We start from the raw sequence: 22,508 nt of genomic DNA, 5'->3' as shown, positions 1-22,508 counted from the left end.
GAGAAAGCCTTCTGGAGGAGGTGGCACATCACGTGGCCTGAGAGACTGGGAGTTTCGGAGAGCATCGTTATGTTCAAGGGGTAGCAGGTAGATTAGTGCGGACTTGGCCAAGTTGGGAGAAGAAGCTGGAGAGGTAAACTGAAGCCATCTTGTGAAGGGTCTCGAATGCTAGACTCATCTTTGAGTATTTGAAGTCCAGTGCGGAAAGACATGCACAGAACACTCACATTTAAAAATATCCAATAGGGGCTCCCGCGTGGCTCAGTCGGTTAAGCGTCCGTCTCTTGATTTCAGCTCAGGTCATGATCTCACAGTTTGTGAGTTCGAGCCGCCCTCCTCGGTTTCTGTGCTGACCGTGAGGAGCCTACTTGGGATCCTCTCTCTACCCCTCGTCTTTCTGCCCCTCTCCCACTCGTTCTTTCTCCTCCCCGCCAAAAAATAAAAAAAAATGTTAAAAATCCCCAACAGATAGGGATGAAGGGGCAGGCCCTGTATAGGAGGCAGTGTCGGTGCAATGGGGTCAGAAAGGGAAAGGGGAGGGGGATTATAGGGAAGGTGTCCTCGTGGGACAGCAGAGGCTAGGTGGAAGTCTAGAATTAGCGATGGGAATCATGAAATGGGGTAGGGGTGGGCAGTGTGTAGGAACACTAGGACAGTAATGACCACGATGATGGCTTGAAGACAGATGTGGCAGAGTCACTGCTGGATCTGCCTTCTAGTAGGGCTGCTGTTCCTCGATTCTTGGGCACATCTTGTCAGCAAGAGACTGATTAGGGACCTGGGCCTACTTTTCCTAAGGACACTGTATCAGTTGGCCAGGGCTGCCATCACAAAAATACCACAGCCTGGGTATTTAATATAAAATAAAATAAATAAAATAAAAAAATAAACAACAAAATAAAATTAAAAATAAATAAACAACACATTTATTTTCTCACCGTTCTTGAGGCTTGGAGTCCAAGCTGCCAATGGCAGCGGGTTTGTTTTCTCCCGAGGCCTCTCTCCTTGGCTTGCAGACGGCTGCCTTCTCACTGCGTCCTCCCGTGGCCTTTTCTCTGTGTGTGTGTGTGCCTCCTGGTATCTCTTCTATTCCACCAGTATATTGGATTAGGGTTTTACCCTTAGGATCTCACATAACCTCAATTACCTCTTCAAAAGCCCTTTCTCCAAATCCGGTCATGTTAGGAGTTCTGTTTTTAACATGTGAATTTGAGGGGCATGGGAGACACAATTTGGCCCATAACAGGCATCTAAAGTCATGTCCTTGCTTTTCCTGTCCCCTACCAATATCAACCTCTAACAAAAGAGGATACTCAGGAGTGCCTTCCTCCAGTCTGGGGTAGAGTGGTATAGTGGCTTAGCTACCCAATAGGGCTGAATCCATCAGACCAGCCCCTACTCCCTCAATTCATTCTAGAGTAGTTTTTTCAGTGCAAATCAGAGTGTCCTTAGGGAGCAGAAGCTACTGGGCCAAAGGGAAGGGAGACTGGAGCAGCTACACAGCAATATTATGAGAAGTATTTAAAAAAATTTTTAACATTGATTTATTATTGAGAGAGCATGAGCATGGGAGGGGCAGAGAGAGGGGGAGACACAGAATCTGAAGCAGGCTCCAGGCTCTGAGCTGTCAGCACAGAGCCCGATGTGGGGCTCGAACTCACTGTGAGATCACGATCTGAGCCAAAGTCAGACGTCAACCAACTGAGCCACCCAGGGGCCCCTTGTGAGAAGTATTTAAAAGCCACATTGAAGTGATTTGGGATCATCTAGAGTTTGGGCTGATATAGTAGCCACTAGCCACGTGTGGCTGTTTACGTCAATGAAGTAAAATTAAAAATTCAGTTTCTCTATCACTAGCCATGTTTCAGGTGCTCAACAGCCACACATACACCACAGATACGGAATATTTCATCATTTCAGACAGTTCTGGATAGCGGTGATCAAGAGATCAGTAGCGTGGTGCACAAGGGTGGCTCGGTTGGTTAAGCATCCGACTCTTGATTTGGGCTGTCAGTTTGTGGGATCAAGTCCCGCATGGGCTCTGCGCTGACAGCGCGGAGCCTGCTTGGGATTCTGTCTCTCCCTCTCTTGCTGTCCCTTCCTGGCTCATGCTCTCTCTCAAAAATAAATTTTTTAAAAATTAAAAAAAAAAAAAAAAAGATTCTCCCTCAGCTCTGCTCCCGTTCTCTCATTAAAAAAAAAAAAAAAAAAAAAAAAAAAAAAAATCAGTCACTTACAACCCTGCCTGTGAATCAGAATTTGCCTGTGGGGGTTTAAAAAAGGCCCAGGTCTGAGCTACACTTTAAGAGCTTTCGATTTGGGAGGTCTGCAGTGCAGCCTGGAATCTGTTTTTCTCTTTGTGCTACCGATGTGCGGCCAAGGTTAAGGCAGGATTGTACTAGGTGCCCTGAAGGCAAGGAGAGGGTCTCTTATATTCCATACCCCAGTAGTTAACCCGACACCAGGCACAAAGTGGGTGTTCAGGACAAATATGCAAGTAATGCGCAAATCTGGCTTTGGAGATCCACCCCCAAGGTGCCCATCCAAGTAACGTGTGTCCCCAGAGTTTGTTGCTTTTGCCCAGTGACGGTGACCGAAATTCTGGTTCAGAGGAGTGATGGAGGCTTAGAAGTCCCATTCCAACACATGCACGTGCATACGCACACTCGGTGGTAGGGGCCGAGCTGTGCTTGGGGTCGCGGTGCTTCTGAGACTGAAGGATGGAGCGTGTTGAGGAAGAAAAAGACTCTTCCTACTGTTTTTATTTGTATTTTTTTTCTTACTGAAACAGGATGGTGTAAAGGAAGATTGAGTCTTGCGTTTGACTGCTGTGTGATCCTTCACTTTCGTTTCTTAATTTGTCAAGCATTTATTAACTCGTCCGCTGTGTGCCATTCCCCGTGCTAGTCACCGTAGGGAGTGATAGAGGTGAATTACATGATTCTTTGCTGCCACGTTGCTCACTGTCCGGTGCTGGGAGACACAGGCATATAATTATAGTATCAATCAATGCGAAAACGTGTTGGGAACAACTTCTAAACCCAGCGCCCTGGGTGCACTGACTGTGGAAGTGATTAGCCCTTGGAGTGTAGGCAGCAGGTGCGTGTGCCTGTAAGAGGGGGTGGTGACTGCAGAGCTCCCTCATCACTTGCCGTCTTGCCACCTCCACTGAGTTCCTGTTCGAAAAAGGGGGCCCCTGTGGCAGATCTCCAAGAATTTCTCAGCCCCAAACCGCAAGGGGATAGGAAACAGGATGAGGGGAGTGGCTGGGGGCAAGGGATTGGCACAGCTAAGGGCTGGGGGGGAGGCGCTCTGTGGGACACTCAAGAGGGGCTTCCTCTTTGATCTCTTGCTCTTGGAGAACTGGGTGGTTGGGTGGAAAACTGCAGCAGGTTGGGTCAGGGGGTGTCCAGGTGCGGGAGCAAAAAAGACCAGAACCCCAGCCTGGGCACAGCTGGGCAGAGAACATCAGTGGAATGAAGGGAATAACAATTGTGGCCCAGTCCAGACTAAGTCTCTACTCGTCAAATATTCTGGTTTAGGAGGAGGTAGGCCAGGTGTTTTGTTTTCTCTTTTTTTCCCCTAATGCCCCAAAGAAGGAAACAATTTCAGTTGGAGTATGAGACACTGAGGTTAGACACATGGATAAACTTCCCAGCTATGACCATCAGGTGATGCAGAATTAAAGAGTTTTGGGGGAAGCCGAATTGCTTTCTTCTTCAGGAGCCTTAATGCCAGCCTGGCTTCAGCCCAAGCTTACCGGTCAAGGTTGAATTATAATGTATTCGGGGAAACTTTCCCTCCCTTCCTGTTTTGACCCTTATTCTGTCCAAAACAAAACAACTGCAATAGAATGTTCCTGCATATCTTCTTGCTCATTCTTCTGCTCCTATATCCTGCTCAAGGATCTCAGCCCGATGCCAGTCTCTAGGCCCAGCTTGCAGAGGGGGTGGCTGAGAGCCCAGAACAGTCCTTCACAGCGTCCTGTGCCAAGCCGGGTTGCCATTTCCATTTTCATTAATTGAAGCAGCTTGACCCTGATCATTTCAGGCCAGCAATTTCCTGTCTGCCGGTTGGGAGTGTGCGGAGGACATGCTCGGCAGGTCATTCTGTCCTTCCATCTACCTTGATGATGCTAACTCCTAGTCCAGGCTGCAAAAATGGGTCTCCCACTGATAGGGCAGAAGCCCAGCCTCACACACATGCCCAGCCTCCCCTCTTGGGATCTCAAACCTTCTGTTTTTAGGAAGGCCTTCCCGGTGTCTACCCTGAAGCCCACCTGTTGTAACGGGCTCAGGTTTGTTTGTGTCTTTGTTCAGTGGTAAGAAATTTGATGCCCGGTGCAGTCGCCTCTCAGGACCCCATCTGATGATGCTTTCTGCTGTGGCTTGGGAGAACAAGATGTCTCTGGAGGAAGAGTGTGCCTTCCAACCTGGAAAGGCACACAGTCAGGTGATTGGGGGCGTCATGGCCTTGCTCTGAGTGTGAGAGTGAATGTGTGTTTGGCTCTTTACCTAGCTTTAAGGAAGGTCTGTGTGTCACCCCGGGAGGCCACTGAGTCAGCATGATCTTGTTCCCATGTGTGGTACTGTCACTTTGTAAGAACCATTCCAAGGGGTAGCGTGATGTGTTTCTTCTGGCGGGTAGGTCCCCAGTGTATTCCCCACATTTGCGGACTTTTGTGATCCACTGGATCGTTCTCGTCTCTTCACTTTTTCACCTTCCAGATGGACACTTGTGTAATTTAGTGTGACCCATTTTTTTTTTTGCTGCTCTCGTGGCTTTGTGTGTCTGCGTTTCCGTGCGTCTTCAGGGGACTTGTTGTGTCTTTCTGAGTGTCCTCTGGCTCCGTTCGGGCGCGAGTGTGTGTGTGTGTGTGTGTGTGTGTGTGTGTGCGCGCGCGCGCGCGGGTGGGGAACAGGAGAGGGAGCCCAGACGCGCAGGGGAGCCGTCGGGGCGGGGGGGGGGGGAAGCGTGCGGGGAGGGGGCGAGCTGCAATCTGTGACTCGGAAAACAGATTTGCGGAGGAGGCGAGCAGCCCGGGCGTGCGGCGCGTGCGGGGCGGGGGCGGGGGGCCGCTCTGGCCCCCAGCTCCTCCGCAATCCAATTAAATAACATTTAAATGCATAACCAGCCCGCGCGGCGATGAGGCTGGAGATTGGAGCGGGCGCGGCGGCGGGCCGCGCGGGCGGCGTTTTGTGGAGCTCAGCGATTCTGGCGGCAATTTCCCCGCTCGGCGCGGCTTTTACGAGCCGGCTCCCGGCGCCCGCCCCGCCCCGCTGCGCCCGCCCGCGCCCGCGCCGCCGCCTCCGCTTGCTCCCCCGCCCCCTCGTCCGCGCCGCGGCCCTTCTGCTCCGTCCGTGCGCGCGGCTCCCTTCCGCGGCGCCCCTCGGCCCCGCGCGCCTCCCTTTGTCTCGCTGGTCCCTGCCCCCCGCCCGCCCTCCGGGGCCGGCCGCCTCCGTCTCCCCCGTCGCTCTCCGCCGCTCTGCCTCTGCCTCCCCGCTCTGCCCCGCCGCCGTCAGCCGGTGTCTGGCTCTCTGTGGCACCTCCTGTCTCCGGCACCTTTTTCTCCTCTCCCCGTTTCTGCCTCTGTGTCCCCCCCCCCCTTTTCCTGGCCGGTGCCCTCTCGGCTTCTCTCGGGATGGCCAGCTCCTCAAGGGCCTGGTGTCACTGCCTCTGTGACCTCCCACAGCCTTCCCCTGGAGCTCACTGGCCCTCCCCGCGACTCAGGGACCTGGGGCTGGGCCCTCTGGCCTCACCCCTCAGCCTGCCTCCACACGGGAGCTCATGGGGGTTGATGACGGGGAGCAACAAGGAGGGGCAGAGGAGGGAAGGGGAGCGGGGTGGACTGGGTGGGCCAGGCCCTCCTGGTCGTTGGTGGAAATAAGTAGTCATGAGTGAGTGACCGAGGAGACCCTTTCTTCCTACCCCCTTTAGGAGCGCAGCAGGGAGGACCACCACACTGGGCATCAGGCGGAGCATCAGGCCCACGGAGTCCTGGGGGGAGGTGATGTCGTGGGGCCTGCGGTTCTCCTGAGGGTCAGCAGAGAGTGGGGTCCTTCCCGAGGAGCCAGAGAGGGGCCAGACCCCTCCGAGGAGGCAGACAGAGCGTGCGAGACAAGCCATTTTGTGTCTTGTGCGGAACCAGACTCCGTTGTCTCCTCTTCCTCTTCGCTCCCCTTCTCATCCCTGCTCGGGCCCCTCAGCATATGGATCCTGCCATGTACCAGATGCTATGTACCCCTGCAGATTTCTGGGGGAAGAGTATTCCTGACCCAGGAGCAGCAAGGGCAGAGGCCCTGATGGGAGCCTGTGTGGCATGTTGGAGGAACAGCTAGGAGGCTGACGCGGCCGGAGCAGAGATAGTAAGAAAAGAGAATAGGTGACGGGCCTGAGAGGTAATGGGAGTCAGACCAAGATCTACCAAGCCGGTGCAGGGACTCATGAGTCACAGGGAGGCCTGGCTTTCGTGCTGAGTAAGGCGGGGAGTCACTGGAGGGTTTTGAGCAGGAGAGTGACATGACCCACCTTGTATTTTTACAGAAAATCCTTACTGCTCTGTTGAAACTAGGTTGAGAAAACAAGGGCAGGGAGCCCCATTAACAGCCTTCTGCAGCATCAGGTAAGAGATGATGGTGGCCTGGACCACAGGGGTGACAGCGGAGGTGGGGACAAGTAGTCACGTTCTGGATATATATCTCTTGCAGAGAGAGCCAAGGAATTTGCTGATGGGCCAGATGGAGGGTGTGAGAGAGAGAATGGAGTCTGGAGGAGGCCGGGGATTTGGCCTGAATGACCAAAGCCATGGAGTCCCCATGAAGTGACATGGAGACAGCCTCAGCAGGAGCTGGTTTTCCGAGGGGATCAGTTTGGGACCTGTTAGGTTTGAGGTGCCTGTTCAGCGTCCAGGCAGATGTGTTGAGTAGGCGGATGGATTCACAGCTGTGGAGGTCAGTAGTGAAGGTCAGGCTGGAGACACAAGTTTGGGGGTCATCAGTGACACTGAATGAGATCCCTGAGGAGTGAGCACAGAAAACAGAGGACACCCAATGACTAAGACCAGGCATTTCAATATTTAGACGTGGAGTGGCAAAAACCAAAACAAAAATACCCCCTAAATGCTGAGACATCACTGCAGGAAAGATTGGGGGATGGGGTGGGTGGTGGCTCTTGGCTTCGTCATTTTTCTTCATTCCCGGCCACCCTGGTGGGCAGCCCCTCCCTGGCCTGTATCTGCATAGTCCCAGTTCACTTACTGGGCCTCGGCTTCCTTCCCCTCCAAACTCCACACTCCGGCTGGACTGACCACCTCATGCCACCCCTGCTCTAGAACTGACCAGGGCTCCAGAGAGCTCAGCGTTCTGGTCTCAGGGCCAGGGAAAGAGAAACTGGAGTGAGAAAGGACTTGATCTTGGTTTGCCTTTATTGCTTTGCCAGTAGGGAAACAGAGAGTGTCTTGTCTAAGGTCCCTGTGTCAGTAGGTGGCCAGGGCCCCCAAGACGTAGTCAGGTGCACTTTATATCACCCTGTGCTGCTTTTTGGACCACTTCTCAACAAGCACCAAATGTTTACTGAGTACCTGGTTACACCTGCTCTGTGCAGGACTCCAAGGGCCCTGGTAGAAACAGATGATGCAATTCATGCCCTCAAGAAGCTTGAACGAAGGCCCCCTGAATAATTTCCCCATTTTTTCCCCATCTCTTCCCTTTCGTTTCTTTTTTTTTTTTTTTTCTTTTTTTTTTTCAATGTTTATTTTTGGGACAGAGAGAGACAGAGCATGAACGGGGGAGGGGCAGAGAGAGAGGGAGACACAGAATCGGAAACAGGCTCCAGGCTCTGAGCCATCAGCCCAGAGCCCGACGCGGGGCTCGAACTCACGGACCGCGAGATCGTAACCTGGCTGAAGTCGGACGCTTAACCGACTGCGCCACCCAGGCGCCCCTCTTCCCTTTCGTTTCTTATGATTCCTGGGCACCTAGGTTTGAAGCATTCCCCAGTTTTATCTCCAATGCCTAGCCCAGCACTTCGCGCCCAGTGGGTGCTTATTAAATATTTATTGAAAGGATAAGGGAATGAATGAATGAATGTCTTAAGCGTCCAGCTTCCCTGTTGGGCCCCTGGCCTGGCCTTTTGCTTGCAAACTTTAATGTGTGTATGAACCATCTGGGGATCTTGTTAACCTGGAGAAGTGGATGGACCAGATCCCGACTGGGGCCTGAAAGTTTGAATTACTAGCACGTTTCCAGGGATGCTGATGCTGCTGGTTCTCAGATCACATTTTGAGTAACAAGGCTCTGAGGGGAGGCGTCTCTCAGACGGAAGGAACATTCCATCTAAAATTGAAAAAGAGAATGATGAAGATGGAGAGAGTGAAAGAGGGACCAGAAAGAAAGGAAGCCCACCACCACTGGCTTATGGCCCCCAAAGCCTCTCAGAAGCCCTCATCCCAATGGTCTCAGGAAGCCCAGAAGCACCCACAGTATCTCCTGAAGCCTCTGTCTCCGGGTGGCCCCAGCCCTGACTTGAGGGAAGGGGACTCCGGTGACAGTTGCCAGCCTCGCGTTGGGTGGGGGTGGGGTGTGTGTGTCTCAGTGGGGTTCTCCCACTTCTGAGAACCTTGTGAGTCACAGAAAAGAAAGCTGGGCAGAGAGCAGGTTTGGAATTTTTGTTGACTTCCACAAACTACCCAGACTACCTCGTGGCACCAGGCACACAAGGTGAACAAGACCTGGGAGACGCAGCTAGTGGGGAGGGAGACAGCTTGCACGAGTGAAAGCAGCTGAATTGACTTTGACCTTGGAGGGAGATGGGGAGAGCTTTGATGAGCATCTGGGAGCCCCAGGGGCTGGTGAAGAGGGCACTCCGGGCAAAATGGGCTGGAAGGAGGACGGTTCGGGGCATGTTCCTTGAGGAGAAGTTGTAGGGGCTCTTCTGGGTCTGCACGAAGGAGGGCTCTAAATGCCAACTTGAGGAATCAGTACTTGGACGTGAATGCAGGTTTATTCTGGATGCGTTAGGGAGCCGTGGAAGGGAGCTCCATGAGATGTGTGTATTGGAAGAGAGGCTTCCAGGAAAGACTTTGCCTTCTGTTGGTTTCCCTGGCCTACCAGGGAGGGACCCTTCTCTGTGTGTCGTCTTGTTAGTCTGTCTGCACTCACTGGAGGCTTGGTCAGGCTTTGAAGTTGACAGGGTGGCGCCTGGGTTTGGGAGGAACTGGGTGTTTCCCCCCACCCCCACTGCTGGGAAGAGCTAATTTTGTTATGTGGGAAGTTTTACGAACTCCTGCCATAATCCCAGGTTCTTTGTTTTGTTTTGTTTTGTTTTTAATGTTTATTTAATTTTTTTAAAACTTTTTTAACGTTTATTTATTTTTGGGACAGAGAGAGACAGAGCATGAATGGGGGAGGGGCAGAGAGAGAGGGAGACACAGAATCAGAAACAGGCTCCAGGCTCTGAGACATCAGCCCAGAGCCTGACACGGGGCTCAAACTCACGGACCGCGAGATCGTGACCTGGCTGAAGTCGGACGCTTAACCGACTGCGCCACCCCGGCACCCCAATGTTTACTTAATTTTGAGAGGGAGATGGAGCAGGAGTTGGGGAGGGACAGAGAGAGAGAGAGAGGGAGACACAGATTCTGAAGCAGGCTCCAGTCTCTGAGCTGTCAGTAGGGCTTGATGCGGGGCTCGAACCTACGAACTGCAAGATCATGATCCGAGCTAAAGTCAGACACTTAACCAACTGAGCCACCCAGGCGCCCCTCTTTTTTTTTTTTTTTTAATGTTTGTTTATTTGAGAGAGAGAGAGACAGAGACAGAGCATGAGCAGTGGAGGGGCAGAGAGAGAGAGAGAGAGAGAGAGAGAGAGAGAGAGAATCCGAAGCAGGCTCCAGGCTCTGAGCTGTCAGCACAGAGCTTGGTGGGGGGCTCAAACTCACAAACTGTGAGGTCATGACCTGAGCCGAAGTCAGACGCTCAAGCTCAACCGACTGAGCCACCCAGGCACCCCCAGGTTCTTTTAAGCAGGAGCCCCTGATGAGGACACGCTCTGCTTCAGGAAAGGGACAGGGAGGGAAAGATAAGGTCAGTTTTTCACGGTGGCTGAGCAGGTAACAGCAAGGCTGGTCTGTGCTGGTGAATGCTTGAATGCACCAACTCGTCCAGGAGTGTGCTGCCATCTGCCTCACCAACCGCTCGGACCCCCCTCAGAGTGTTTCAAGGCCTTGGAGTGGGTGCTCCTGGGCATGTCGCCGCTGCCACATGCTTAGAGGCTTTCCTGCTTAGGAACCTCCAGCACTGGCCAGGCCAGGTGTCAGCCTTCCTAAGAACCAGCTTTTACGTTTAACATGTGTGTATTTCATACACAGGCACAGATCGGGGTTCCCCATGTCCTTTTCTTGCTGGCTGCTGGGGCAGGGGCAGCATTTTTGTGATTGTGGGAGGGAGCCCCACCCCTGCCAATCTGGAGTTTTCCCTAACAGGGATCCATGTCTTTCCTCTCTGTATGTCCCTGTCCTCTGTCACTCTCTTCTTACTTGTGCTCGTTCCTTCATCAGCTAGAAATTATGCCAGCAGGGAGGGCAGATTTTGTTTCCCTGGGAGAGCCCGGCATATCATTTTCCTCTGATGATCCCCATGCTGATGTGCTAATGAGCAGAAGCAGCCAAAAGCAGCCATCTCCAGCATTGCATGGAAGGTGGGTAGCTAGACGGGCAGGCAGGGACTTTGTCTCAAATAGGCCACTTAGGAGTGGGAGGGGGGCTGAAAGGGCTGTGGGGAGAGGGCAGGGAACCCGTTCGAGATCTGTCACAGACACACCTCAGCTAGGTCTCAGCTCTGGGACAACTTTGCGTGGGCCTCGCCTCTCCCTGCGTCCCATGGCCTCTGACTTTTATGTTCCTCTCTGCCCTCCAGCTCTTTTGGCTGAGTCCTGCCAGTTCTATAGCAGACGTGTCCAGAAAGGTCTGTGTCCTCGGTATGGGTCCCATCGTTGACCACGCATGATCCATGGATGCTCAGTATGATCAATGAACACGTGAAGGGGCTTCCGGGGTAGGGGAGGAGGGGTTTAGGCCACTACCCAGCCTCATTTATTGTCGGCCTTAGAACGCTGATAGCTAAGTTTTAGGTTCCTCTGTGGCAACTCTCCATCCTTCCGGCAACTCATCCCTCCTGGGGAACATTTTCTCGCCCTCACTTGTTTCTCCCTTCTATTTCATGGGTGTTTTGATGGTTCCACTCTATCTGTTTCTTACCTGGTAGATCATCTCAGATCTTTGGGGGGAGGAAAGCGGGGGAAAAACAGCATCTCTGAAGATAGTCATATTTCTCTCCACCCTGTTTTCTTTTTGTTCCGGTGGGTCCCCAAATGAAGGGGCTGCCCATCAAATGCAGTCACACCAGGTTTCCTGCTGGTCACGGGGCGAGGCGGGGTGGGGGGAATACCTAGAGAGTGTACAAACATCCAATTTGAAGTTTGGCAAGGAAGCATGATGGGAAGAGGGGCGTCAAGGGAGGACAAGAGAAGATGAGAGAATTAGAAAGAGGGTCACCCAAAACAATGGGAGATCAGAGATGAGGCAAAGGCAGAGGGGCATAGGATCTAGACCTCAGCTTGTCACCTGTAAAATGGGGTTAATAGGGCTGTTGTCAGAAATAAGAGAGTTAACACAGGTGAAGTGCTTAGCAGGTAGTGAGCATTATAGAATTGCTTGACGATAATGATAATAATAAATGGGGCGATATTGCCTACATCACCAAGGCTGTTGGGAGACTCGGGGCTTGCACAACACTTGTGAGCTGCAAAGTGTGAATGCTGTAGCTGCTATTATTATTATTCCACTCTTGCAATTCTTTCCACTGATGAGGGGGAGCCGCCAGAAGGAGGCATGGACCCCTGGGTTCTGTTCTGCTTTGGGGACCGTCTCCTTCCTCAGTTTCTCACCCCCTGGTGAGCAGAGTCCAAGCCCCTCACCCTCCCTGCCGCCTCATCTGCCCTGGGGCACAGTGCGGAGAAGGTAGAGGCCGGCAGGAGGGATATGGGAGGGGGGCGGAGGGGGGGAAGCCAAGCTGAAAATGAAAGCGGGGAGGGGGCAGCGGAGCTGCGTGGAATCATGTTTGCGTGACAAGCTGCACCAGCTCTGGCTTGCTGCTTTTCCACACAGAGCTCTTTCTCCTTTGTCTCTCCGCCTGCGCTCTGGTCTCCTTCCTTCTCTCTCCTCTCCAAGCCAGGGCTCCTCATTTCCCTTGCCCCTCGGTACTCCCGACGGCCCCCTGCCCCCTGCCTCTTCCCTTGACTCCTGCCCCAGGCTCCGGTCGTCGTTGTCCCTCCTGATCTGATCCTGCGCCTCCCTATCTGCCATCCATTCCTCTCCCTGTAGGGCCCTGCCCCCCCCACTTCCCGCACCCAGCTCGCTCTTTTCTCTCAGCCTCCAGGTCTCCAGGTCTTACCTGCCTGCTTCTTTCTTCCTCTTCCATAGACTGGCTCCCTTTCTCCTTAGGGACCCCTCTGCCCCCACCTCCAGCCTTCACCCGTGCCCTCCCCGCTTTCCCTGTCCGCTTTACTGCTTGGACTTAGGGTTCACTGTGAGGCCCTCGTTCACTTGCTGAAATGATGGTAAACAGCAATTCTAAAATGGACTGGGCACTTCCTAGGAGCAAGGCGATTTATGTATGAATTTGTCTCTCATGTAACCCTCTCAGGAACCCTGTGAGGTATTACTATCATCCCCATTTTACAGATGAGGACAGTTGGGCCTAGAGAAGTGAAATAACTTGCTGAAGGTCTCACGGGTAATAAGTGGTGGAACTTGAATGCAAACCTGACTGACTAGGGAGCCTGTGATCTTAACCCCAGGAATCCATGCTGGCCCTGGACAGTGCCGCTGTCACTTTCTCTCCAGTGAGCCTGAGAGCCCTCTGTCTTGGGGCGCCTGGGCGGCTTAGTTGGTTAAGCGTCTGACTTTGGCTCGGGTCACGATCTCATGGTTTGTGGGTTCGAGCCTCACATCGGGCTCTGCCCTGACGGTGCGGAGTCTGCTTGGGATTCTCTCTCTCTCTCCCTCGCTCTCTGCCTTTCCTCCACGCACACACGTGCTCTTACTCCCTCTCAAAACAAACACATAAACTTAAAAAAAAAAAAAAAGAGAGAGAGCCCTCTTTCTTGAAACATCATCTCAGCATCCCCAGATTCCTCCAAAGGTCATCTGGCCCCTTCTCCTTTCTCTGCACAAGACCAGATCTAACCTAGCCTCAAGAGCTTCTTCTCTGTGACAGCGAACAGTCCACATCACCTCATGTAATTGCCATAACCGCAAGGTAGCTGCCCTCCTCATCCACGTTTCACTCGCGAAGAAACTGAGGCATGGGGAAGTAAGTGACTTGCCCACAGTCACACGGTTACTAAGTGGCAGAACCAGGATTGGAACACAGGCGTTTGGCTCTGGAGACCCTCCCTAAGCCGTGACCCTGTTTCGCCCGGCTCTTGGGACGGCAGGCTTTGGTCTCTCCCGACGGTTCGCAGGCCAGCTGTTTGAGAGGCTCTTCCGTGCCTCCCATCCCTGGGCCGCAGCTGGGGTCCGTGGGCACTGCCCACTGCGGTGCATTCTCTGCCAGCAGCACCGACAGCCCTCAAGATTTGGTCAGGCCTCCAGCCCTAATCGGTGCCTGAGGGGATTTATTGGCTGCTGCCCCCAGGGAGCGGGGACAAGTGTTTTCCTCTCCAGCCCTGCTGTGCCGCTGCCCGGCCTGACAGCTCCCTCGTTCCGGCCCATCGCGGCGGCTGATTTACCTCGGTGGCTGGGGGATTTAGCTGCTGTCCTGGCTCCTACTATAAATCCCCAGGCAAATAACCGAGCTCTGCATCAAACCGGCCGACAGGGGAGCGAGTGGGAGCAGATGGCCGCTTTGGCTGTGGGGTGTAGAGGGCAGGGGTGGGCGGGGAAGTCTCCGAGGCTCTCTTGTCCACCCCTGGCCACGAGGCCAGGTTGCACCTTGCTCAGGCCCACGGGGCTCCCCCTTAACTGTCCAAGGATGTAACCACCCTATCCTGTCATCTATCCACCCTCAGCACCAGTAGGTTCTGGTTGATGTTGGGTCTTATGCCCACTGCCCCATCTGAGGTCTGTTTGCCTGACATCATGGGTGCTGGTGAGAACTGACTACCATCCCTGGGGTTGACGAGGCTTCAAAGAGTTGAACATTGTTTGGCATTCTGGGGCCCTGTTTGGCACATATTGGATGTAGGTTCTAGCCTCCCGGGAGAGAGGCTCAAACTGAAACAGTCAGGGGTAAGAACTTCCCAGTGGGAAGGGGGGAAAGGTCCCAGATGGTAGGTGACCTGAGTGGCACTGAGGGAGACCTCCAAAAAATAGGCTGAAGTAGATTGGGTGAACCCCAAAGGGTAGAGATACTTCATAAAAGTGAAGGAGGGAGGGTTGTGGTAGCCATGGTCGGGACCCCCAAACCTTCCACACTGCGATCTGGACTCAGGAGGACAATATGGCTGCTCGGGGGTCCACACTGGAACTGGGGATGGTGGGACCGGGTAGGGGCATCCCTCCGTCAGTGCCCCCTTTTTTCCCCCCGGTTTCCTTCTGACCCCTCTTTGATTCCACCAACATCTCCCTGCTGCTCCTGCCTGGTCCCCTCTGCTCCTTCCTATTTGCCTTATCTTTCCCATGGCGCCGTCTCTGTACCCGGAAAGCACTTTTCACTTGACTGACCAGCCAGCGCTGGTGGGGTTGGGGCTGAACCTTGGGGCTCTGGTCCCACTCCCCAGAACCTCTCTCAGCCTGGAGCCTGTCCCTGGTGTCCGTGCCATTTTGTTCTTCTACTCCTCATCCATCTTCGCTGTCCCCCTCCCCGCCCCCCTGCCACGGCTGCCTCCGCCTGGGAGATTACAGACCCTGAATCAGCAGCCAGCTCCAGCGTTCTGCTGACAGGGGACTTTCTGCCTCTGAGGGCTCCTTGGTGGGATCAGGGCCCCCTCCTGGAGCCCGGGGACTTGGGGTGAAGGGAGGCAGGGCTGGGGAGAACAGTGGGTGGAGAGGGAGAGGTGAAGGGCAGAGGGTAAAGGAAAAAGGAAGGAGGATGGAGAGATGGAGGGAATGGTGGAAAGAAGAACAGTTTGGAGGGAAAAGAAAAATCTAAGAAAGATGAAAATCCAGTGAGGGAAGTAGAAAGAGAAGCAGAGGGGGGGAAAGAGGGTGAAAGGGGGAGGGCTGGAGGGTGTGGCAGCTCAGTGGGGGGGTGAGCCCTGTTCACCAGCCTGCAAGCCTAGGCCCAGCTCTGCTCTCTCCTCCCCCACAGGCACCCACCCAGGCAGGACCCGTGGAGGCCCAAGTTCACCGGGACTGGGCTGCAGGGTGCAGGCTGGAGCCCACGGGCCCTGGGTCTGGGGCTCTGCCTTGCGCCTCCCTCTCTCCCTCTCACGTGGTGGTTTGTACTTCATCTTGTTTGTGGGGCGGCTGGGCCTGCTCTCGGGGTTTAATGATCTGTGCCATTATTTATAGCTTTGCGCGCCGAGAAACACACTGAATTTATCGCTTGCTTCTATAAATAACCCTGGCAAACGGGTGCCCAGGGAGGAGGGCGGGAAGGGGAGGGAGAAGCAAAGAAAGGAGAGGTGGGGGGGTAGGGCAGGGGAGGTCTCTGTGGACTGTGTCCCCAAAATGGGGTGACGTGTGCTCAAGGACAGCAGAGGCTTGCAGGACTGCTGAAGTGTGGGTGTGTGTCTAAGGGCAGGTTGATATAAACAGGACAGTGTGTGTCCCAGTGATGAGGAGAGTGATCATTTGGATGTTTCTGAGGGTGTGTGTGAATGGACTGTGCGTGCGTCTGCGTTTGTCTCTGGTGCCGTGTTGGTGGCAGTGAGGTTGAAAAAGCACAAGGCAGCCCCAAGGAATGGCTGCTCTATAAAAGGATGTCCAATGGGCTGAGAGGCAGCAGCGGCTGGAATCAGGCTCCTTTCTCTATGGTTGAGGTGACAGAAAAAGACCACAATGAGACTGTTTTTCCCAGGGAGGCAGCAGAAGGGAGAACGGAGGGTCTAGGAAGCGGGCTGTGTAGAAGTCTGTCTATGTCAGGCGGCGCCAGTAGCGTCCTATGGAGCAGGTGCCAGGGTCACCTGCTCCAAGATCCAGAGGTCGCCAGTCTCTTGGGCTCGGTGGGTGGAGAGGTGGCAGTGCGGGATGTACACCTATCTACAGCATTCCTCAAAGGACCCAACTGGCAAGGCTTGATCCAAGGGGGGTGCTGCCCACCCAGATGAAGCCAAGGGCCAGAGCTGTGGTCTGCTGATTCTGCTGTGCCTGCACGTGGCCTTCACTCTTACCGTGGGCTCACCTCTACCTCACCCCACCCCCACCCCTGCTCAGGACCACCCAGGACCAGCCCTGGGGAATGAGGGCCCTGGCACCGCTCAGCCAGAGGGCAGTGGTCCTGCCACCACCCTCTCCCCCAGCCCGCAGTCTCCTTCTGCTCGGCATCCCCACACAGACAAGGCTGCAGCAGCCATTAGCTCCGGGAAGCGCTCTGCATCTCTAATGAGGGCATTTGCATATATAACGAAGAACCTTCACAGGTGTTGGCGAAGCTGCCCCTCCTCTTTTCCCTTTCTTCTCTCCTGCCAGCTGCCACCCTGACCTGTGGTCCTAGGGGTGGGGGTGGTGGGGGGGGGGTTCCTGCCACTCCGCTGGGAGACATGCTGAGGGGTCCCAGGCACAGGTGGGTTGTGGGGTTCCCCTCTTTGGGTCAGAAACAGGCAAGGTGAAAGCCCATTGTGTCAGTGTGCTTGGTACCAACTAAGTGAACACGAGCCTCCGCACACACAGAAAGAAGGTCAAGGTTAACATGACCATCTCTGCCCAAGTGTATACTGCAGCATGTGGTAATCTACCCAGGTTAGTGCAAGTATGCAAAACACGTCCCAGGCTGCCCCCCACCCCCACCCCCGCGAGATGCGCCACGCACACGGCTGCCAACACACCCTCCACATTCACACCCTGGCACCGAAGCCGGCAATTAGAGAAAAACGCACCTGCACCCACACTTCTGCCATCCAAACACAGCCCCCTCCCTCCCTCTGTTTCTCCCTTCGAACCCTAACCTTACCGCGGTGTTTCTCATGGAGTCACCAGCCCCTATTCAGGCCAGAAATCGACTCCCTACCCCCACGTGCTCATTGGGACTTATTAAGCACACAGGAGGCCATTTTCCTTTGTAAAAAAATGAGTAAGAGGGGCCCTTGCACCCTAGAGAAGGGGCTTTGAAGGGAGAGAGAAAATGGCAAGGTGAGGGCTACTGGTGGGCTGTGGGTTAGGAACTGGGGGAGGGTGGAGGGGGGTCTAGGGAGGAGCAGAGACTGGGGGCTAAAGTCCCCACAAGGTCATTTTCGGGTTATCCCCTACAGCCCTCCACTCTCCGTCTGCAGACCAGCCAATCCCCAGCTCCACGGCCTCCCCCAGCCCTGCCGTTGGTCCTGCCTAGCCACGTGACCCTCCCCCTCTCTGGCAGCTGCCCCGATGATGGATGCAGGTGCTCAGCTGTACCTGTTGGGGGACAGGGACCGCACAGCTCCTAATTACCTCCTTCTCTAGTCTGGGCTGGGGGCTGGGCTGTACAACAGTTCCCCCTTTGCTCTGCTGGGGTCAGGGCTGACATCCTGAGCTAGAGTCTGGCCTGGAGGCAGGCATCCCCTGAACTGCTCTGGGGTAATGGGGATGCTGGGGCCCTAGCCTGGGGTTTGGAGTCAGAAGAGTGCTTCTGGAAGGCTGACAGAGGGAACGAAAGCACACTACAGCTCCATCAGTGACCCAGAAAGCTGAGATAGGATTTTGAATAAATGACCTTTCTCCAAGTCTTTCTCACCAAGGGTGAGATTCAGGTGAAACCTGGAGAACTTCCTGACAGTCTGGGAAAAGATACACTTGAGCAAAAGTCAGAAACATGGAAGCAGAGGGTTTGGAAGCCTTCTTAGAAGTCAGGGAAAACAGAGCATCCTTTTCCTGCCTGGTGGGAGGCCCGCAGCAAATAGCTGTGGAAGAAGTAGGCTGGAGTTCGAGTAACCGGGCTTGAGGGAGAACTTGGAGTTGTTTCTTGGAGGGGTGCGGATGGGTGACCCTGAATTGGATGTTCGAAGAGGTTGTCACTGATCAGCGTGGGAAGCTGTGTGTCTGGGCTGGCTTGGGGAACGATGGAAAAGCCCTTGGGATGGTAAAGATGGCAGAACTCTCCCAGCCTTCCCCATAGGGGCACCCGAGGTCTTAAGGGGCAGTATGTGCCTTCAGCAATTTGCCAGGGCAGTGGGTGACTGGTGGGCTTGAGTGCCCAGGCTGGAGTTGGGAGAACAGATGGTTACAAATGGGTGGGACCTCTACAGGATTTGTTCTGACTCCGAGATCCTAGAAATCCCCAAATTAGGATTCTCCATGGGTTTTAAGAAAGGAAACCAAGGGGGCGCCCGGCTGGTTCAGTCGGTAGAACGTTTACCTCTTGATTTTCGGGTTGTGAGTTCGAGCCCCGCTTTGGGTATAGAGATTACCTAAAAGCAAATAAGTAAACTTAAAAAAAAAAAAAAGGAAGAAAGCAGCAATGCCTTTAAAGAAAAATTTAAAAATAAATAAATAAATGGAAGGGAAACAAGGGATGGTGAGCAGAGAGCAGGTGGAAGTACCAGGAATCCTGGCTGCCAGGCCCCTCTGCCAGGGGTGATGGGTATGATGGTGTGGCTGTCATAATTGCTAATCGCTGTTCTGCGGGTCACAGTAATGACCGCCCCACCAGCATTCATTAGTAACAGTCCCCCCATATTTGAGGGTCTCTTGGCTGAGGGAAGGGAGTGGCCTGGACCCCTTTATACCCGAGTCCCAAAGGGGGACAAAATAAAACAGCTGTCCTAGTAATGCAGGTCCCTTCCTTACTTCAGTGAGAAGGTTGGCAGGAAGTAAGGGGCACATGGGCTCCTAATGCCCCCCCGCCCCGCCAAGAGACCCCTCTTCTGAGCGGTGCCCCCATCTCTACTCTGTCTCTCCAGGGCATTTCCCCCTCCTCTCTGAGTTTACATGGGTCTTGGTTGGTTGAACTGTTCTCATCAGCAGCGCCGCCACACCTGTCCCCCACCTGACTCTCACTGCCCTTCTGAGCTCACGGGCTGCTGGATGGTTAGCCCTGGGTGTCCTTTACTACCAACTTGAGATTTGGGGGAAGATGTCAGGTGAGGAGATGCTCACTCTGTTCCAGGTGCGTGTCTGTTTCTAGGAGGGTTGCTTTCACGTGCACGCAGGGGTGTAGCACTCTTGCCCGTTCAGGGTGGTTGGGAGAGGGAGGGAGACAGAGGGGCGGGGAGCTGGTGATCCATCATCTCCCCCCACCCCCAAGCAGACCAGGGTGGTTTGTGAAACCAGACTTTCCTGATCTTAGCATCGTGCTTACGTGCATACATGCATACAAGCCAGCCCAGACATACAGCGCGCGCGCGCACACACACACACACACACACACACACACACACACACCACCCACAATAAATGCACACCTAGAGACAGCACACCAGTATTTGCACTGAGACCCTTGGTGTCTCGGGCTTTCTTTCAGGCAGTCTGCCATGGAAGCGGCTTCTAGGGTAAATTTCCAAATTAACCTCTTTGCTTGGGTCCCCCTCCTACCCCAGGTGAAAGCTTTTCATGATTCCCTGGTGCCCGTGGGATGAGGCTCAGACTCCCTAGGCTAGCATTCAAGGCCTTCTCTGATCTGGTCCCAACCTGACCTTCCAGCTTGGTCTCCCATCATCCTCCACCAGGAGTATCTTCCTAAAGAAATCCATGTCATATACACTTGCATTTCTCTTCCTGCCTGGATCCCCTGGAGGATGTGCCCTCTTCCCGTTCACATCTCTTAGAACTGGGTTAGGCTCCCCTCTTCCAGGAGGACTTTTTGACTGCCTCAGCTGATAGCAACTCCTTTCTTTGGTTTTTGACATTTGGAGGAGAAGTCTTTCCCACAGCTTGGGATGAGAGGGCCCCACGTTGCCACTTCTGAGCCTCTCAAGGCAGGGCCTGTATTTGTTCATCTTTATTTTCCCTGTGCCAACTTGGTGCCTGGCCTCTGTGTACGTAAATAGCTGAGAACCTGGCTCCAGGGAATAGCGTGGTCTGAACTGGATCAAGTCCCTGCTCTGGCTCTTTCTGGCTGTCTGAGCCCAGGCAAGTAGCTTACCTTCTCTGGTCACCAGTTTCCCAATTGTACCATGAGGAGTTGAGACCTCCATATTCTCAGATTCTGTGTTTTTGCGGTGGTGAGGATGGGGACGAGCATCCTCAGATAGATGCACAGATAGCCTCCTTCAGCCCAGAGGGTAAGGAGGCTGGGGTGGTAAGTAGATCGATGGCAATTACACTCAAGGGTCCAGAGACTTCTCACTCTCCGGGAGAAAGCAGATTGGTGTCAGGTCTAGACAGGTGCGTGTGATCCTAGACCACTTCCTTGACCTCTTGCACCGCCAGTTTATGTACATGGAAAATAGAATTAATGTTGTAGGCTGCTTTGGGGCTTTAGAGAACATTAAGTAGGTGGGAGCTTAATTCACGCACAGTGGAGATAGGGACACAGTTATTTGCGGGTCTGGGTCCCCGTCCCATCTCATTTCTCCCTGTGCGGGCTCCGGTCTGTTTCTTTTCTCCTTGATCATTGCCCAGGAGAACCCCTACTCACCTCTGCTCAGATCAGCCTGAGTGGCTTGGCATCAGGCCTTAGTGGTGTCCCTGGTCCATAGCCTGCTGGCAGGGTCTGGGCTGCAAAACACCCCATTGAGCTTCCAGTTAGCTCCTCTGGTGGACTTTCCTGTGCATATGCTGCTATGAGGGGATCACAGGACTTCCCATCACCCCAGATTCCCATAGTCCCAATTCCCCTGCCTCCGGGACATCCTGCCCTCAACTCACCCTGACCTCTGGGATCGCTCCCAGCCTGAGACATGTCCCCTTTGCCTCATCACCCTTCCCTGGGAATACTGAGGCTGGAATTGTCCACAGAGACCAGAAAAATTCCTTAGAATGTGAGGAAAGGGGAGGGGTCTTCAGTGAGGGGAGACCCCTGTCCTATATTTTGGCCTCTGTCTCCCCTTTGCTCCCATATCACCTTGGGGGGACAGGTTAGGATGAAAGCCCCAATATGCACCCCTAAGCCCTTATGCCCCAACCTCCAAAGGACCTTAAAGGCAGGAAATCTTTTTTTGTAGAGAGCTGAAATGTACCTGGAGTATGTTCAGGGTCTGGCTTCCCAGGCCCTACCCACTCTATGATCTCCAAGGTCCTTGGGTGCCTCCAGACTTGGGAGCAGCCACCCTGTTTACAATGTGTGGGGGTTATTCCTCTGAATGAGTCTCAGCCCGGGGCTCTTGATGGAAGAGGGGGTGGGCTGTGGGAAAACAGAAGAAGCAAGCCAACTTTGGAAGGAGGTGAGTTGGTGACTTTTCCCCTCCTTCCAACAGTGGGGAGGATCTAGTAAGATCTAGCACTTTCTCCTAGGAAAGAAGGAGCCTAGAAAACCAGCAGGGGGATCAGAGCGGAAGCTGAGGGGAGAAGGGTCAGTAGTTTGTGGGGTTCTAGAGTTGCTAGAAGTGCAAAGTAGAGAGGCAGTAACAGAAAATGTCAGTCAGCGGGTGCTTGGCTGGCTCAGTTGGAAGAGCGTGCGACTCTTGATTTGGGGGTTGCGAGTTTGAGCCCCACGTTGGGTGTAGAGATGACTAATAAATAAATATGTAAACTTAAAAAGAAGAAAGAAAATGCCAGTCAGGACTCAGCAAGATTTGTTTGGTTGTGAATGCAAGTGTCCAAGTATCCAGGTCATTGTGAATAAGTGTGTGAGGCCCTTGAGGCTGGGCTGAGTCACAATGTTTCATTTTTCTGCCCCGGACAGTCTCCTGCTGTGGGAGGCCCAGAGAGGGAGGAGGGTGGGACAGAGACGCAGCACTTGCCTCTGACCGGGGGCTGTCCCGATCTGGCTGTCTTTTGCTATTAGTTTCCCAGCCACTCTTGATTTTTAAAAAATTATATATGTGTGTGTGTGTGTGTGTGTGTGTGTGTGTGTGTGTGTGTGTGTGTGTATTCTCCACTCTCCTCAGTCTCCCATGCTCCCTCCAACCCCTCTTCCCCCTAAATAGTTATGTGTGAACTTTGACCCCGGGAATCCGCTTGGGGGGAGCATTTTGGGAAAACATGATAGAGCCTCGTAAAGAACTCTGACAGCTTGCAAACAGCCTGCGCTAAATTGCCCCTTCAAGTCAAAATTAAAGCAAATGTCTGTTTTATGGCCATGTTTTCTTGGGCTGCAGCTATGGCGGGAGCGCGGGCCGCTCGGAGCTGAGAAGCGTGCGGAAGGTGGAGGGGCTCAGGGTGGCTTGTACCTGGGTTGTGGACTAGCCACTCTGCGTGGAGCCTTCTGGTTCACTCCCTGCATCCCTCCCTCCTCCACCCCTTTTCTGTGCAGTGAGGGTATGAAGACCATCCTATC

Source organism: Felis catus, chromosome B4, assembly GCF_018350175.1.
Source record: "Felis catus isolate Fca126 chromosome B4, F.catus_Fca126_mat1.0, whole genome shotgun sequence".
In the NCBI taxonomy this organism is placed as follows: Eukaryota; Metazoa; Chordata; class Mammalia; order Carnivora; family Felidae; genus Felis; species Felis catus.
This window is presented reverse-complemented; position numbering follows the sequence as displayed.